At 32.6% G+C, this 19821-nt stretch overlaps 1 long non-coding RNA gene across 2 annotated transcripts; it reads left to right on the top strand.

Annotated features, from left to right (window-relative positions):
• Positions 1–3164: 3164 nt before the first annotated feature.
• LOC113077946 (uncharacterized) lies at positions 3165–14568 on the top strand. 2 transcript variants are annotated; one of them, XR_003281413.1, is made up of 11 exons: positions 3165–3393; positions 3529–3565; positions 4598–4655; positions 8439–10502; positions 10681–10878; positions 11149–11193; positions 11306–12479; positions 13116–13170; positions 13294–13333; positions 13737–13835; positions 14257–14568. It is a non-coding gene; the product is annotated as an uncharacterized LOC113077946 (long non-coding RNA). The 2 variants fall into 2 exon arrangements; XR_003281414.1 differs by lacking the exon at positions 4598–4655 and having other exon boundaries at positions 3166–3393.
• Positions 14569–19821: the final 5253 nt, after the last annotated feature.

The raw sequence follows: 19821 nt of genomic DNA, 5'->3' as shown, positions 1-19821 counted from the left end.
ACAGACATCAAGAATCAGCGTGAGCATCACAACAACGGTGACCATCAAAAAAGCATGTTGTAGCCAATAAAAACTCATCCATGGCTCCCATCATGCATTGCGGCATGAATAAATTATGAGCTGAACTGTCTTTTTAACTTTTTATTCTAACTATATTTTACTTTTTCTGTTTTTATGTTCATTTTTAGTATCTAGTTTTGTGATGTTCAGAGTTGGTCTGTTTATCTGAATATGCTGTTTGTCACCATGGTTGAGATTCATACGTTGATTATTGTTATTTGTGTGTGCCTAAAATTAAAATTCTTTAATAAAAAAAAAATCAGAATCACTTGCAAGAGATAACTACAAAATGTATAGAAAATACGGATTTTTTCATTGTGGAATCAAAGCTGTGACAATCAATAATGGAAGTTTTGCTTTGAGAAAACACTGTAAATGAGTTCAGTGACTCAAGTCAAACAACGATTACATTAAAACATAATCATCAACACACGATGATTTTTGCTCTTGGTTTGACAAACAAACTTTAAAAGTAAAAAGTTACAAGCCAAGATCCCAGCTAAATCAAACATTGACCACTATAATGGTGACACACAAATTATGATTTTCTCGTTTGTGATTCTGCTTGTTAAAATCAGGTGTCTTCAATAATGGTCAATCATAACTCAATTAACTTCTTAATTATCTCATTAACTTCAACTCTGCTTCAGTGTTACTTTTAACACTGCTTCAGTGTTTATATGAGTCCACACTCAGTGTTAAATTAACACTGGGGATTTTGCTGTGTACTTTGGAATTTTTTTGCAGTCCACTTAGAATTCAACATGGAAATCATTTTTGTTTTTTATTGGCATTGATTGTTTTGAAATTCAAATGGTACTTACATGCCTGTGTTTTTATTTCTGTAATAAATATGGCTTTCAAGCCAACAGTTAATTTGGAGGATATTGATGGTTTATTGCAGGTATGTTGTTTACATGAGAAAATCTTTGTTACAAATTAAACAAAAATTCCAATAAACAATCATATTTTGAATTTAAATAGTTTCTTTGTCTTGAGTTTACATTAATTATTTACATTTTACATTTACATATCCAAAAAGTTTCAGTCTTTTAATTGCGATTAATCGCGATTAATCGCGATTAATTTTAAAAAATTGTGCGATTAATTAGTTAATTTTTTTTTTTATCGATTGACAGCACTAATATATATATATATATATATATATATATATATATATAATTTTTTTTTTTTTTTTTTTTTTTTTGTTAAATAATAATATCAGTTAATACTTTTATTTAGCAAGGATTCTTTAAATTGAACAAAAGTGATGATAAAGACATAATTTTACAAGAGATTCCTATTTCAGATAAAATGCTATTCTTCTTAAATGTCTATTCATCAAAGAAACCTGAAAAATTCTACTCAGCGAAAACTGAAAACGTCTACTCTACTTTTTTTTTTTTTTTTTTTTTTTTAGCAGCAAATCAGTATATAAGAATTATTTGTGGATTGTGTGACTGGAGTAATGATGCAAAAAAAAAATAATAATAATCAGCTTTGAAATTTCAATAAATTACATTTTGAAATATATTTAAATAGAAAACAGCTAAAACAGTAAAAATATTTACAAATGTCACTGATTTGCTGTACTTGGATCAAATAAATGCAAGCGAGACTTCTTTAAAAACATTAACAAGCTTACTGTTCAAAAAATTTTGCCTGGTAAAGGATACAATAGGCAATTTTAATTTAATTTTTTTCTCTAACTTCTAGCTCTTAATTGGCTTATAATCACTTTTTATCACATAAGGCAGAATAGTTTCTATACTGTAATAAATTCTATATCAATTAGCACTGCATTGTTCATATACTTTATCATCTGCTGGAGGTTTTTTTGGACTTGAAAAAACAAAAAACAAAAAAAACTTTAATACAGCGATATCTAGCCGCATTTCTACTGTTGGGCCAGTGCTAGCCAGGGCTTAAAATGGGCCGGGCGGGGCTAATAACCTCGGGCCAGTAGCACGAAAAACACACACTGCAGGAGAGTTTAGTGCTCTGTGATGTTCATTTCGCCTTCTCGGTCCGAAACAAACATCAGGTCATGCGCAGACTATCCTGTCTCTTTCAGTTTAAATCTATATTTATTCACACCAGCTCTTGAAATGCTCTATACGAACACACTTGACCGAGAAAGTGCGGGAGACGAAGTTCCGTGATGTTAAAAATTGGGGTGGGGTGGGGGAACTTGCATCGTAGCTACGAGTTCACAGGTTTGAGGTTGGAAAAACATGGGTCGAGGGTTGCCTGGAACGCCTTATTATTTTCCGACGATGGAAGGCGGAAGAGATGACGCATATTGGGAAATTCTATAGTCGAGATTACACATGGGGGAAATCTGACGATGGATATTAAACAGGTTTGTCACTGCCAGTGTAGCCAAATTAGCGTCTAGCCAAAAAAGCGACTTATTTACTTATTTAGTCTGAAACTCTTTAGAAACTCTCTCTCCCTTTCTCTCTCTCTCTCTCTCTCCCAGCGCGCGCACGCCTCTCTCTGCATATGATCTGTTCACGAGCGCAGAGAGGAGCGGCACTTTCAGTTTAAAATAAAATATATCCTGTTGCTTTAACTCTATTTTACATGTAAGTATAGCCGAAATCACAGCACAACCATTGTCTCAATCGTATGTGTATTTGATTTCATCAGACAATGTCGTGAATAGGATTTTAGTGCAGATTAATGTTTGAGAGCTGGTTATGTAGTCTTAAAGGACCGAGTTTCAGTCATTATAATATCCATTCCGTTGTCTGACAACAGAAACATAAAAATACAATAATAAAAACAGTTTTATTGAGAATTTGGATGCATTAAAATGCAGCACAGGGAGGCAAGATAACACGACCCACTTAGGTCATGGATATGGAAATCAACTCATGACATCATCTAGTACCATTTATATTTATTTATTTAGCTGACGCTTTTATCCAAAGCGACTTACAACTGCTATATATATGTCAGAGGTCGCACGCCTCTGGAGCAACTAGGGGGTTAAGTGTCTTGCTCAGGGACACATTGGTGACTCACAGTGGAATCGAAACCCAAAGGCTTGTGTTTTATCCACTGCGCTAAACTCCACCCATATTTAGGAGGGCGTGAGATGGGGGTGGGGTTTAGCTAGTCTCCAACTACCATCCAACAGCAGGATTATGTTATATTAAACTTCACTAGCAGAGAAACATCCACTACAGGTTTCAGTGTGGGGTATTTCTGAGAGAAAGAAAAAAAAAATGGCAAAAAGAGAGGAAGAGATTCAATCTGACGAATTAAGAGAGAACAATCTGCAGAGATTAGTCAGATTTAACAGCATTAATAGCGGCAGACCGAACTGTGAGTATTAATGATAAAACACTGTCACATGTCTTTCATTTCTCTCTGAATGTGTCAGATCAATCCTGAACTGTCATTTTATCTGCTATATGAACGGTATATGAAGATAATCAGACATTGTGTTTTTATTTCTAGTTTATCATGGAGAAAGTTCAGAAGACTAACAGATGAGGTAAAATATGATAAATCATATACAGAGATTAAAGCTTAAACTGTAGAAATGATTCAGTAAACTATAACATCTACAGCTGTGTGTTACAAACACTTTCTCTCTTTAGAAAGAGGTGTTTTTTGTGTCTAACAGCAGAATATTTATCAAATTCAGACACTTATTGAGTCGTGTATGTCTATTATTATCAGTTCATTAGATAATAATTTTATATATTAATTGTTTGCTGTATGTCACACTATATTTAAGACACTGAAAATAATAATTTATTGTTATTACACAATTATAATGTTTATAAAATATGGGAATATGAACTGGAATGAAATTATTTGTAGAATTAATTTGACTGTGATGAATCTGTACTACTGAAGGAATAACACTGGCCTACACTTCTTGTAGAAATATAATTGAGTATATAACGCTTCTGAACAGTACGTTTTTTTTTAAGAAGTCTCGTCTGCTCACCAAGCCTGCATTTATTTCATCCAAAAGTACAGCAATGTTTTTTTTTTCCATTTCATGTTTTCTGTGTGAATCTGTGTTAAAGTGTAATGTATTTCTGTGATGCTCCGCTGTATTTTCAGCATCATTCCTCCAGTCTTCAGTGTCACATGATCTTCAGAAATCAGAATAATATGATTATAACATTCATTATTATTGTTATTATTATTGTTGAAATGTTTCTTTGATGGATAGAAAGTTCAGAAGGACATCATTTATCTGTAATATAAATATTTTGTAACTTTATAAATGTGTTTATCAATTTAAAACATCCTTGCTAGTATTAATTTCTATAATTTTGCATCAAATAAATGCAGGTTTGGTGAGCAGAAGAGACTTCTAAAAAAAAAAAAATGTTACGGTTCAAAAACTTTTGATTGGTAGTGTAATTATATACATTTATATAATTAAATATGTCATTTAATATTCTTCAGCGTTTGTGTTTAGTTTCATGATGTCTCTTTCTATAACCTGTAATATGTTCAGTGGGGAGAAGTGTTTTTCTCATAATCACACGCTCTTTCACTTCTGCAGGGATCTAATGTTTCTGGACCAGATCAGACATGAACTCCTCAAAAACAACATGCTGCTGGTGAACCTCTTCTGATGTTCATGACCTCTAGATTAGTTATTATAAAAAAACATTTTTTTTTTATATAAAAACTCACTTAAAATAAAAGGTGCTGTAAATACTGTGTAGATACATAATACGATAAGCTGCTGTATTTCCTATGTATTGTTTTATTGTATGCAAGCACAATGCAGATTGTTAATCATACCTTTTTTCAAGGTTCAAATTAATTTTCTCACAGACATTGTTAACTTTGAACGTGACAAAAGTGAAAGTGAAAAAAAAAATTACAAGTGAAAGTGAAATGAAGAAGTAAAAGTGATGAGTGAAAAGTGAAAGTGAAAGTGAAAAACGTGAGTGAAAAAAAAAGTGAAAATGACATTGTTAACTTTGTATGGTTATAGTTATGGAATAGAAATAAGGCATCTGAGTAGGGAGTAAACCGACCTTTAAAAATGTGATTAATGACTTTGACCTTTTGACCTCTACCCCTCCCCCACACTGACCACACAGATGTCATGAAGGGCAAAATTAGCTATATAGAGCAAAATAATACAATTCAAATTAATTATCACAGCATATTTTCTACATAATATTTAGAACCTTTTATATTCATATTCACATCATATTAATGATTTTATACGGCATCATCCCCTAAACCTACCATCATAGTAAACCTTCTAAAGATCATGTAGTATAACTGATCATTTACAAAACCTGTATAATTATTAGATTTTTTTATAGGGCCGGGACTTTAACGCGTTAATTGAGATTAATTAATTACACAAAAATAACGCGTTAACTAAGATTTTTTTATTTAATTATAATTATTTTTAATTTTTGCACCGCGGAACGTTTCTCACTGGATGAGTTTCGGCGGACCGATTATACTGGAGCACCAACTAGCGTTCGCATATCACGCAGCACATCGAGCCTTAAGTATCACATCAGCGCAAAACATATAGCAGCTAGCGTGGACTTTACACTTTATGTTGAACTATGTATTATTTTGTTGGTGCAACAGTTTATGTTGAACTCTTTATTGTTTTGGCCAAGGTTATTGAGAGTTGGACTTAGTATGTTATGGCCTCTCAAGCAACAGAGAGATGTTTTCTAATAGTCAGTGTTTCCAATGTTCTGAATGTACTTGACAGTATTGTGTTTTACTTAAAAAACACTTTACAGAAGGTTCCAGCACCTATAAGCTTCCTGAATTTCCGAAATGTACTATTTCTAAATTGTTTCTAAATATGCTATTGCTACACTTAATGGCAAAAATTGCACTGGTCTGCTAGACTTGGTTGAACAAAGATAAACAATATTTTGTTGCTTAAGCTTATGTATTCAGTCATTATTCAATGGTATACTATAAATCCATGTGAAAAAAAATTACTTCTCACTTTTCTCAGGTCAAATATTTATATGCGATTAAAATGCGATTAATTTCGATTAATTAATTACAAAGCCTCTAATTAATTAGATTAATTTTTTTAATCGAGTCCCGGTGTTCTGTCGATTTGTCCTACACCGTCAGATTTTCCTACCTCCCATTAAAACAGTGGGTAGTACAATTCCACAACGAAAAATGCTACTGTAAAGTTATGGTTTATTAACGTCTACACCGACCACAACCCTAATCATACCCTTACAGTACTGCAAATACAGTAATTTTGTGTTATATTCGCGGTTGTAGCTAGAAAGGATACAGCTACAGGAAACCAACAATAAATATTATTTTCTACCAATAAGATTGCGTTTTTATTAAAGTCTACACCTACCCCAACCCTAAACCTACCCTTACAGTAATGCAGATACATTAAATATCGTTGTTTAGCATGAGACAAAGGACGCGATATTGATGTGCGCGTGCGCAGTAAACCCGGGTAGGAAAATCTGACAGGGTAGGATAAAATGTCAGGACACCGGCCCTATTTTTTTACTGTTCACCTACCACCACACAGTACAATTCTACATGCACATACATTTTTAATTACATTTAGTTTTCAAACAATCTGAATTATGACTAATCAAATTTAATTATAAACCACATGCACCTTGTACCTTACACATGTCAGTGTAATATCCATGACACTATACAAATTTGTATTCTGATATATTGATTTTGCTTTAAACATATGCGGAGGAGCGTGGTTTTTTTTTTTTTTTTTTTTTTTTTTTTTTGTCACAGCACAGACACAGCTGTGACATTTAGATTAAATTAATGTATCTTGTGTAAAAATATTTTCAGAAAAGTCATTAAAGATGGTTTGGGACAGATGCCTCTCCAGACCCCTGCGTCCTAGAGAAGTAATCTGACAACTGTGCCAAAGTTTGAGTCTGATAAAGAGAACATGTTTTTGACTAAACTGTTTGATTTTGACCTGGAAGTTTGAAGTTTGCACAAGTTGCTGTGTAGTTTTGAGGTTGTGTTTATAAATGTGAGAAAATGGTGAACTGTTTCACGAATTGTGTGTTAGCAATCAATACAAACAGTGATGCATTTTTAATGCCACACAACATTGTAAAACTCACGTCAAAAAGCATACAACACACACATTACATACTCAGCACTTTACTGCACACACACACACACACACACACACACACACAACACCACACATTACATACTCCACACATTACTGCACTCAAACACACATAAACAACACCACAAATATAAAAACATGTTGATGCTTACTGTTCAGTATTTTTACTGTATCTGTATTGTCATTTTTAAAAATGGTTTTAAGAGATTTTAAGTTGCCTTTGTAAAAATAAAGAAGTAATTTAATATTCACCAGCTGTCTGTTATGTATTTCACTCATTGTTATAACTAATTAATTATTGAGCAGTACCTAGGTATTTTAAAATACAAAAACTTAAAATTATCAATCTAAATGAGTTTAAATATAATGGGATAAGCAAGACTTTTATTGTAGAAATACTATTGTAGAAATAACATTTATTAGTGAAATCTACTTAAAATATTGTGTTACGCCAACTAATACATTTGTTCATTGGGATACTCAAATATTTAAGTATTGCAGGCTAAAGATTTTAAGGTAACACTGCTTAAAATTCCATGTTACATTTACTTAAGAAAAGGGATGCAAAAATGATGCACTATATTTTTAAGTAAATAGCATATTATTTTTTCAGTGCAGTTTAACACTTTCAACTGAAACACATCTCATCATTGAGGTCAAAACTAGAAATTCAGTAAACTTTGAGGTTGTTAATGTTCCACATAAAGGTATTTTTTTGCGCACAGAATCTCTGTGTAACTCAATCACAGAAAATTACCATAATAATGTGGAAATTCACAATCGTGACCACTGGGTATTTTCTTAAAGTTGCTTTAAATTTTTTGTTTGTGTTCCACTCCCGCCCGCTCACACAGACTTTATCTCAGAGCTTGTGTAAAAATGTACACAAAAAGGGCCTCAGACTAAATAGTCTTTCAAGTTAATATCCAGAATAACAGATTTTACATGATTGCATTTAAATAATATGATAAACCAAAGCACCACACACGACAAAAACATTAGGTATATTTTTATTAGCGTTATAAAACATTAACCGTTAGCACCTTAGTTTTTAAACGCAGGCTAGGCCTACTGCATACATGCACCAAACGATTAACTAGGAAATTATTAATATATATGTACAATTGTATATAATTAAATATGCAATTAAATATCATTCAGCGTTTGTGTTTAGTTTCATGATGTCTCTTTCTATAACCTGTAATATGTTCAGTGGGGAGAAGAGTTTTGCTCATAATCACACACTCTTTCTCTTCTGCAGGGATCTAATGTTTCTGGACCAGATCAGACATGAACTCCTCAAAAACAACACGCTGCTGGTGAACCTCTTCTGGAGGAGATGACTTCTAGATTAGTTTATAATATATAAAAAAAACTATTTATTATATAAAAATTCAATTAAAATAAATGATACAGTACATACTGTATGTATACACACTACCACAATACTGTTCACTGTTTGTTTGAGTACATGTCATAAACTAACTGGATGGTTTTCTCTGTACATTACTGCCGTATGGACATCACCTTGACATAGTCACCACTGATTACTCCTAAATGTGATGATAAAATGTACATTTCCAGTGAAGCTGCTTTGCAAATATTTGTATCATGTAAATAGACAGATAAATGTGAAATGAATTGATGTGTCTGATTCTGGATCTTTTATATATTGGTTACATTATGCATAATCAGTTTCATGAGGAAATTGGTTTTAGAGATGAGGAAAGTTTTGACAATGCTTGACTATTTCCATTTGCACACAACCTGTGATCAGTCATTACTCTGTCTCGAATGTCACAAGATTCCCATAATGCTGATTTGTTTGTGTGTTGTTGTTGTTGTGTGTATTAGATTTCCCACAGTGTTTTTATGCCCTGTCTATATATCCCCTTTCCTTGTGTATTATTGTTTGTTGTCTTGTTTGCCTTCTCTTTGGTGTTTAGTTAGTTTGTTCACAATCAGTTTTTGTTCAGTTTTCTTGGATATTCTTGATTTATCTTATCTAAATAGTTGATCTACATTTATAAATCAAGCATCCCCTTGTTTCTTAGTTCACCATGACTGACACAGACTGACACATGACGTAAGGTATTGCTCAACAGACTGAGGAGTGTTTGTCTGTAAAGGATCATTGTGTTTGAAAGTGATGCAATCTAAATTAACTCTTTTCACACAGAACGGTCTGTTATCCCAATGAGTCTGTCATTAATGACTCACGCTTGTGTTGTTTCAAACCCGTGAGACCTTCGTTCATCTTCAGAACACAATTTGAGATATTTCTGATTAAATCTTATCATAGACAGCAAAGGTAACTACCACGTTCAAGGTCCAGAGAAGATGATTGATAAAGCAGTCCGTGTGACATCAGTGGTTCAACTGTAAAGTTACAAAGCTACAAGAATACTTTTTTTGCACAAAGAAAACCAAAATAATGCCTTTATTGCACCATTGTACGCACAATCTTCTGCTGACTGAGTATTACAAAGATAATATTACACAGGTTCTGGTATACACATGGCTTTATGAATCAGAAACTTTAGTACAGAAGCAAAATGTAGCTCTTGTGCATACAAACACATTCAGGATGAAATCTTAAGAAGTTTTATACACAAGTCCCCAGGAATAAAATGACTCGACTGTTTGTGTCTCATTATTGACTGAACGTCCTGTTAATAAATCCAGCTTTTGATCGTCTCTCAAAACAGAAAATTTAAATCTGTATTTATTGTCAGATACGATGACCTTGTGAGCTGTAAACATAATATACAGTAAAAATAAATAAATAAATACATATGATTAAATGCTAACTAGAAGATTTAGATGTATTCATTTAGCAGGTGATCTTATCCACTTACAAACATCATACAATGTCAGGTTTATTAGAAAGATAGATTAGGAGACAAACCAGAGCGGAGGAGAAATACAACACGTTTTTTTTTGTAGCAAATTTTTGTCATTTAACTTTTGTGAAAATGTTTTCAGAAATTTTCAGAAATTGTCAGAGAGGTGCTTAGTGTTTTTATAGCATCTAACATTAATTTCTGTATTTATACCTTGTTTTTGGAACGATGTACTACTTTCAATAATTCAATCATTTTAATTGATATAAAAATCGAAACTGTTTATGCCTTTAGATCAATCTAATTATTATACATCGTGACAGGAGAAAGGTTGTGGAACAGAAACTGAGCGTCATGTGTTAAGTGTTTGATTTCAGTCATGAGTGTGAGAGAGGATGTGGGATTGAAGTTCCTCTTTAAAAGGTTCATGTAGTTCAGATGTCAGAGCTGCATCATGATTCCTCTTATTGGCTCAACACGAGGTAATTAAACACTTCTTTTAATATTTTTTTTATTGTTTGGTATAGTTATTTGTATTCATTAATTAATCTCAATCTGGACATTTATGTTTGTGCAAAGTAAACCTGTATTACACAGCACTGAACAACAAATTAAAACTTCTCTTAACTATATATTGAACGTCTGAACGTTTTGGAACAGAAACAGAACAAAGGCAGAACTTACAAGACAGTATGGCATGGGAGAGCAAATATGGAGAAACAAGAACTGCAGGATAATTAAACCGATAGGAAAGAAAGAGAAACATGGGGAACCAAAAGGAGAAAATGTTACAATCTAAAGAACCAAAGACACGGAGTCTACTCAGACAAAACAGCATTAACAGCGGCAGACCAAACTGTGAGTATTAATAATGTTTCAGACAAAACACCATTATATTGAATCATCAGTGTGTCATCTCTGCTGTAAAACAAATCTATACTGCAACTTTTGACTCATTCTGTTTAAACTGGTAAAAGCATCATTTCTGTTTTCGTTTGTTCTCACATATAGTTGTTATATTGTCTTGTCGATCATATGTAACATCGGTTATGTGAAATATATTATAAACCTTAACTGATTAATAAATAGGGAGCTGTAGGGATATTTAGATGTGTTTCTCATTCACAGTTTCTCATGTTGGTGTTTGGTGTTTCAGAGCGAGTCACAGATGAGGTGAGACTTACACGTCATATAAAGAGAATTAAAACACTGTAGAACTGATGCAGAAATATGATGTTATATTGATCTTGGTTATATTTCTCAAAATGTGTTTTCTCTTTTTTAGAAAGCAGTGGTTCTGTTCAACTAACCAGCAGAATATTCTCCAACATGTCCATCACTGATTAAACAATATATATTTGAATATGTATAAATGGGTATTATATTTAGAAAGTACATGTTTGGATTTAATTTTCAACACTACACTTTGTTCTGAATGAATCTGATCTGAATGTGATGTTTAAAGTAATTATTGATGTAATCAGATTTGTTTCTGTATGTTATTTTATGATATAATGCGTTTTAATTTTCTTGCTGAACTTTATCCTTTACTTGACAGAGAGCATCAGAAATACACACAACTGCAATGCAGGAAATATTTTCTAGAATATGTTATATAGTCATAGATTGCATGACAACATTAAACTATTAAAAACTACACTACAAATCAAAGGCACATACAATATGACAACACAAGTAACAAAACAGTTTTAAGCTTTGAGGGTATACATAGTATATACAATAATTTATCATACATTTTAATCATGTATTCATCATATTCTTATTTATTGAGCTTATAAAACACATTTTAATCACATTTTAAACAAAAACTACTCATAAACGCTGCTTTCTCAAAATCACAGACCTGTACATTAATGATGCTCACGTATTTTTGTAGCCCCACGTTCGTGATGAATACAATACATTCAGACTTTAGCCATTAATACGTTTTAAGATACTGAAAAACACTAATGTCGGGGCATGCCAAAATATCTCCATTTCCCAAAAAAACCAACTCAACCTAACATTAAAGTACACTGTAAAAAGTGCTACACCCACACAGTAGGTTTTATATATTTTAAATAGTTGTAATCTAGTTTATTTATTTGTTTTATACTAAAAAGTATAAATATACTTCCTCTTTACTTAAAATATATCACTTTTTACATAACAATATATTTTAAGTAAAACAATACCAATTTATTTGGGTAGCTTTTTGTATGAGTTTGTTGTGTACAAGAAATGTTATAAAAGTGAGTTGAAATACACAATTTATTTGAGCAACTGTCGATTTGGCATGTGTGTTCATCAAACTTAAATATTTGAAATAAAAACACATAAAAATTAAGTTGGATTTATCCCTTTTTCACTGGCGGGGACTTTCCAAGGCAGATGCTTCCTCGGCACTTCAACTGTTTGAAAGCTGCAGCGGATCTAAATTTCACAGACTGATTAACACGGTAAGATGTGCAAGTTTTGGCAATTTATTGGTGATGTAAAGTCACGCAAAATCGTTCACTCAACTAGGAAGCTAAAGTAAGGTTTGCAAATTGTACTGTATAGCTAGCTATCCTGCACACATGGCAAGCTAAGTTGGCTACACAGTGCTAAGCAGTGAAGTCTTGTATGCAACGATCAGAAGACAACAGCAGTTAAGACCGTGTTGTTAATATGAAATTAAACAAGTGCTTTAGTAATGCCTATTATGTTTTAAGACTACTTTGGCTTTAATTTTACCAATAATATCACTTTTAATCGTTAGTTAGCGTTAACTTACTCTGTTAACTGCCATTCACATTTTTGAACATAGACTTGAAAGTGCATGAACCAAACCTATAATTCACGACTGAAAACATTTTGTAACATGATTTTGATGTACAATTTTCATGGTAGATTAATTTAAAATGGGTTTCAAAGGATGAATTTTGAGATTTTATGTTTTCAGGTGATATATAATGTTTTCAAAAGTGTGATGGAGAAAAATGCAACAAAGAAGACTTTTATATATATATATATATATATATATATATTTCAAAGTGCTGTGTACTGTAAATAAAGGTGACTTGACTTATTTTAATTTCATCTTAATAACACAGTCTCCGGTGGGGCATGCAGCTGTCGTGGGGTCCTCGTGTTATCAGCAGCAGAGTTGTAAGTGCATTTGATAGCACTGGCTCAAAACCATAAAACTATTTTTAACCTGTTACTTAAATATTTTACATTTACCACTGGTTTTTAAACTTATTCTAACATGCATATTTTTTCTGTCTTTAGGTAACCAAGCGTTTTTGTTACCTGGGGTCTTCAGATACAGGTAAGAAAAACTTCAGAATAGATACAGTTAAAGCTATAATTATTCCCAGGTAAGTAAAACATAGGTAAAATTGCAAACAATAGTGTTGGCTCCATACAATTACATTTCTGAATTAGGTTTTATGTACCAACCACCAATAGAAGGCAGATATGATCACCTTTCTGCCTCCTACTACTGCACTAATAGAAGCTTGATTCATACTGATAAATACAGCCTACATGGTCAGTTAAATCTCAATTTTGTAAGATGCGGGTGATAGTGTGAGATCTTTTACAGTACAGTGGTAGTGGTGTATGTATAGTACAACCTTTTACATCAATTGCATGGTTGAAATACAGAGGTTCTCTAATTTGTGATACTGTCATCAGGCAGTGAATTTTGATCAGATTTTACTTGTTGACAGGATCCGTCTGGCTATGTGGAGAAAAGGAGAGAAGTGGTACTGAGATGCCTGATTGAGTACATATGGGAGGGAAAGGAAGACCTCATCAGTGTCCACCATGTATGTACTGGGCTTAAAGCTACTTATCTAATTTCTGTCTGTATGTTATTACTATTGTGATGATATGGGGTAATTACTTTGTTCTTGAAATATATTTAATACAGTAATGTGATGACCAATAAGGTACAGGCAAGGAAAATTGCATTGTTTTATTGTAATGTATCCTTTGAACCAGAAAAGACAACACTCATGCTACAGTAGATCATGATAGTATAGTACCAACACTCTATGACATTGTCATGGTAGACTACACTCTGGTCACATGCTCTAGTCAAAGTATCCATCTAGTATCCATCACCTTAAGCAACTAAAAAGTACAACTTTGACTTTGTGTCGTATCTGTCTTCTACCAGTCTGTTATATTCATCTCAATACCTGTTTGTCTGACCAAACTCTTGATTCTTTTTTGTCTCCTCAATAGAGTCATGATGAAACAGAGGTGCACGCTGAGCTTGGAAGTTCCCCACTGAAAATATACATGCCCCATCAGCCAAACACGATTGGGATTATCACAGTTGAAGGACAGCCCATGGTCAGAGGTGTGCCAAACCTGTAGAAAACCTCCTGTTTGGACTTGTCTATGCCAACAACCTCTAATATCAAATCTGGTGTATACTTCTGAGATATATCACAGGCTCTTTGTGGGATTGGACCCTATGCATACTTTTGTATGTTTTGTAGGCACTGTTAAAAGTGACACTAGTTGACATTGAATAAATGTTATTGTCTTTAATCTGTCTTCCCATCTTTTTCTTCTTCAATTAAATTTGTAATTGTTATTGATAAAGTCTGTTTATGTAAAATGATTTACTGTACTGCTTAGAATATAGACATTTAGATGTATTTTCTGAGGTAATAGCCAGGACTTAATTAAAATGTTTATTCACATTTGATTAGGTTAAATTTACTATGAGCATAAAGTTCATAAAACCTAACTAAAATGAGTACAGGTTACTTTTAGCAACACATAAATACGTTACATATACCAAGAAAATTAGGTTTATCTAACTGACTAATATAGCACTTATTAGTTAACTCAACTTGATTTTGTTGTGTTTGAATTAAGTAATTTTACAGAGTTTATTATACTTGAAAAAGGCTGCAAGTTGACTCAACTTAAAACATCCAATGCAGCCACTTGCCTCACTTTTTATAAGTTTGATCTAGGTATTACTTTTTACAGTGTAAAGTGTAAATACACACACACACACACACACACACACACACACACACACATTACATACTCCGCACTTTACTGCACTCAAACACACATAAACAACACCACAAATATAAAAAACATGTTGATAGTTACTGTTCAGTATTTTAACTTTATCTGTATTGACATTTTTAAAAATGGTTTTAAGAGATTTTAAGTTGCATTTGTAAAAATAAAGAAGTAATTTAATATTCACCAGTTGTCTGTTATGTATTTCACTCATTGTTATAACTAATTTAATTATTGAGCTGTACCTAGGTATTTTAAAATACAAAAACTTAAAATGATCAATCTAAATGAGTTTAAATATTATTCTGTCCCTCTATGTTCAATAGAATTGTATTAGTTCGCTAGTGCATTTCTTTATTTTGTATCTCTTTTAGTGTTTTTTGGGGGTTCTTCTTCGGTTCTTTTTGCACTCACTATGACTGCGCTCTGGTTCATCTAACAGTGTTTACAGTTGAGTTGTTAGCTTTTTTAACGGCATTGCAGTGGATAGAACAAAATAAAATTGGCAAGGTTGTGATATGTTCAGATAGTTTATCTTCACTGATGTCTCTACAGTCTTTATCATCTAATAACAGACTTGATATTGTATATGAAATGTATGAAATTATGTTCAGACTTCAGCATATAAAAACAGAAATCATAATTATGTGGATTCCAGCTCATAGGGGGATTGATGGAAATGAAGCTGCAGACGCGTTGGCTAAGCAACTCTGAAACACGATAGAATTATGGAAGTAGCATTTAGTAAAGCTGAAAGTAAAGCAAAAATAAGGAATAATGTTATGAAGGAATGGCAGAAACAATGGGATAAAGGGAAGAAGGGACGTCATTTATATAATATTAAACAAGTGGTAGGAAGAATGAAATCAATAGGTAGACATACAAGAGAACATATAATTATTTCAAGGTTGCGATTGGGGCATACTGGGTTGAATAAAACAATGCATTTATTGAAAAAACATCCATCAGGTATGTGTGAGTGTGGAATGGAAGAAGAAACCGCAGAACATGTGATTAGCCAATGTGTCAAATATGAAAATCAAAGGATAAAATTAAGAGATGAATTAAAGAAATATGGAGTGAATACATTAAATCTTAAAAACCTATTTAAAGTTGGAGATCAGATATATAAAGCTTTGTGTATTTATTTGAAAGAAACTGGTCTAATTAAAAGAATGTAAGTCCTTGTGGATCATTGTATTAATTTAATCATTGGTTTCCTTAATGTTATATAGGTAGTTAATAATAATAATTATTATTATTATTATTAATTTTTTTTTTTTTTTTTTTTTTTTTTTTTTCTTCTCCTGAAGTATACGTTTCTGGTCCACACTCCAGCACAGTAGGGGGCGGATATGCATCTTAAACGTTAGTTGCCACCCGCCATTATAAATACAAGAAGAAGAAGACTGTGCTCAAGCATTAGAAGCTGGTATTGATGGATTAGAAGTTAGCCCAATAGTGTCTGTATCTAATATTCCACCATGGATATTCCCAAAGCCATTAGTTGATTTTCAAATTCAAACGCAAATTAACAATGACAAGGATATCCCCAAGAACATTATTGCACAGCAATATATAGATCAAAGCTATACATCGTGGTTGCACATATACACAGATGGTTCTAAAGATCCTGCCTCAGGAAGAACTGCTTCTGCAGTGCATATCCCTAAATTTCAATGTGATATCTGCAAAAGATTAACTGATAATGTATCGGTGTATACAGCAGAACTTATTGCCATTCTGGTAGCACTTCATTGGGTGGAGGATGTAAAACCTAGGTTAGCAGTCATCTGTTCTGATATTATCATTTCACGTCTTAGAATTGGTCATTCTGGACTAAATTATTCCCTTTTTAAAATAGGAAAGCATGCAACAGGTAAATGTAGAAATTGTGATGAATCAGAGACAATAGAGCATATTTTACTTTCATGTCAACAGTACGAAAATGAAAGAATATTGGTTATTCAAGAAATGGAAAACTTGGACATTAACACTTACAATATACAAAGCTTTTTGGAATGTAATTTTGAGCAATGGAAGAAGTATAGAGCCATTATTAAATTTATTAAAGACATAGGGTTATACGGGATAATTTTTTTTTTATTATTTCTTTATTAAAACGATGTTTGTGATTTAAGTCAAGCTAATGTTGCTAGCTTCTGTTTGGTATGTGATTGCACAGTTACTTATAAGTCCATGTCAGCTCTGTTTTTTTACACATCTCAGGTCGTCAGGTTGTACATATAGGTTGTCAAAGTAAAACAAGTAGCTTTTGTTTTTTCTGTGTAGCTTTGACCAAGGCTTGCTGAATTCATGTTCTCCTAAATTTAACTAAAGAGGAAAGACCTGTTATACTTTTGCAGAACAGTGAAAAAAGAAACAAATGTATAACTTTCTTCTACAGTAGCAGTAAATAAATTTTGGCATTATAAATACATTGAACAGTATTTTGAACTGCCTTTCAATCTGTGACTGAAACTGCAATTGACTGCTGTATATTCTGCAACCACATGGTGGCAAATTGACACAAACTGAAGTATTTAAAAATTTAATCTTGTAATTCTTATATCTTGAGTTCTGATCACTTCCAGCATTTGAATCCACAGCAATGTGTCTTGGTTTGTTAAATAATTAATTTTTTTATAAAATTTGCTTGTATGTTTACAGTTTTACAAATCAGAAAAGAGAGGTCTTCAGTAAAGGCAGTAAGAAGAAAACTGTGTCCTGTCATTCCTGGAGCCACTCCTTCTCTTGCTGAATGTTTAGCTCGCTGCATACGCTGAGTAGCCACACACTCAACCGAGGGCAGAAGAAATATAATGGGATAAGCAAGACTTTTATAGTAGAAATAACTTACATTTATTAGTGAAATTTACTTAAAATATTGTGTTACTAATACATTTGTTCATTGGGATACTCAAATATTTAAGTATTGCAGACTAAAGATTTTAAGGTAACACTGCTTAAAATTCCATGTTACATTTATTTAAGAAAAGGGATGTAAAAATTATGCACTATATTTTTTAAGTAAATGTCATATTATTTTTTCAATGCAGTTTCAACGTTTCAATGCAGTTTCAACTGAAACACATCTAATCACTGAGGTCAAAAATTCAGTAAACTTTAAGGTTGTTAAGGTTCCACATAAAGTAATTTTTTGCACACAGAATCTCTGTGTAACTTAATCACAGAAAATTACCATAATAATGTGGAGATTCCCAATTGTGACCATTGGGTATATTCTTAAAGTTGCTTTAAATTTCTTTCTTTTTCTCTTGTTCAGACAGCTGATGACAATGTTCACATTTTACTCGTCGTACTCGTTTCTTTCCACATTTCCGCTTGACATGAAAGCGTAGGTCTATGTGTACTGGCCTGTTTCTTAAACCCGCACCTGCTATATTTGTGTTTTGTGTGCCCGCTCACGCAGACTTTATCTCAGAGCTTGTGAAAAAATGTAAACAAAAAGGGCCTCAGACTAAATAGTCTTTCAAGTTAATATCCAGAATAACAGATTTTACATGATTGCATTTAAATAATATGATAAACCAAAGCACCACACATGACAAAAACATTGGGTATTTTTTTTATTAGCGTTATAAAACATTAACCGTTAAAACAAAACCACAGCTAGCCACATCTTAGTTTTTAAACTATTTATTATATATAAAATTCAATTAAAATAAATGATACTGTACATACTGTATGTATACACACTACCACAATACTGTTCAATGTTTGTTTGAGTACATGTCATAAACTAACTGGATGGTTTTCTCTGTACATTACTGCCGTATGGACATCACCTTCACAAAGTCACCACTGATTACTCCTAAATGTGATGATAAAATGTACATTTTCAGTGAAGCTGCTTTGCAAATATTTGTATCATGTAAATAGACAGATAAATGAATTGATGTTTCTTATTCTGGATCTTTTATATATTGGTTACATGATGTTTGCATAATCAGTTTCATGAGGAAATTGGTTTTTGAAAAGTTTTGACAATGCATGATGCAATTTCCATCAGCACACAACTTGTGATCAGTCATTTCTCTGTCTCGAATGTCACAAGATTCCCATAATGCTGATTTGTTTGTGTGTTGTTGTTGTTGTTGTGGTGTGTATCAGATAGATTTCCCACAGTGTTTGTATGCCATATATATCCCCTTGTGTATTATTGTTTGTGGTCTTGTTTGCCGTCTCTTTGGTGTTTAGTTTGTTTGTTCACAATCTGTTTTTGTTCTGTTTGTGATATGATCTAAATAAACTCTTTTCACACAGAACGGGGTGTCATCCCAATGAGAGAACAGTTACGAAACTTATCAAACTGATTTCTTCAATGCTATGATGAGTTCCTTAAATCCATCTGAAACCAATCACGATCTTATGAAGATGACCAGAAGTCTCTTCTGATTCAGACAGATTTGTGATCATTGTGAAGATAAATGTACATCAGTTTTCTGACCAGAGGTTTAGACGTCTTTCTGGCTGAGCAGATACTGGATGATGTTTCAAACTGAAGAAAGTGTATTTCAGTTGAACACTGGAGTATTTCACTTTCCTGTCATGAGCTGACTGTGTGAAGTTGATTCTTTCAGACTCAACAAGGTTTTTTTTCATAGCAAATTTTTGTCATTCAACTTTTGTGAAAATGTTTTCAGAAATTTTCAGAGAGTAAGAGAGAAGTGCTTAGTGTTTTTATAGCATCTACTATTAATTTCTGTATTTATACCTTGTTTTTGGAATGATGTACTA

Source organism: Carassius auratus, unplaced genomic scaffold (assembly GCF_003368295.1).
Source record: "Carassius auratus strain Wakin unplaced genomic scaffold, ASM336829v1 scaf_tig00023612, whole genome shotgun sequence".
Lineage (NCBI taxonomy): Eukaryota > Metazoa > Chordata > Actinopteri > Cypriniformes > Cyprinidae > Carassius > Carassius auratus.
This window is presented reverse-complemented; position numbering and strand designations above follow the sequence as displayed.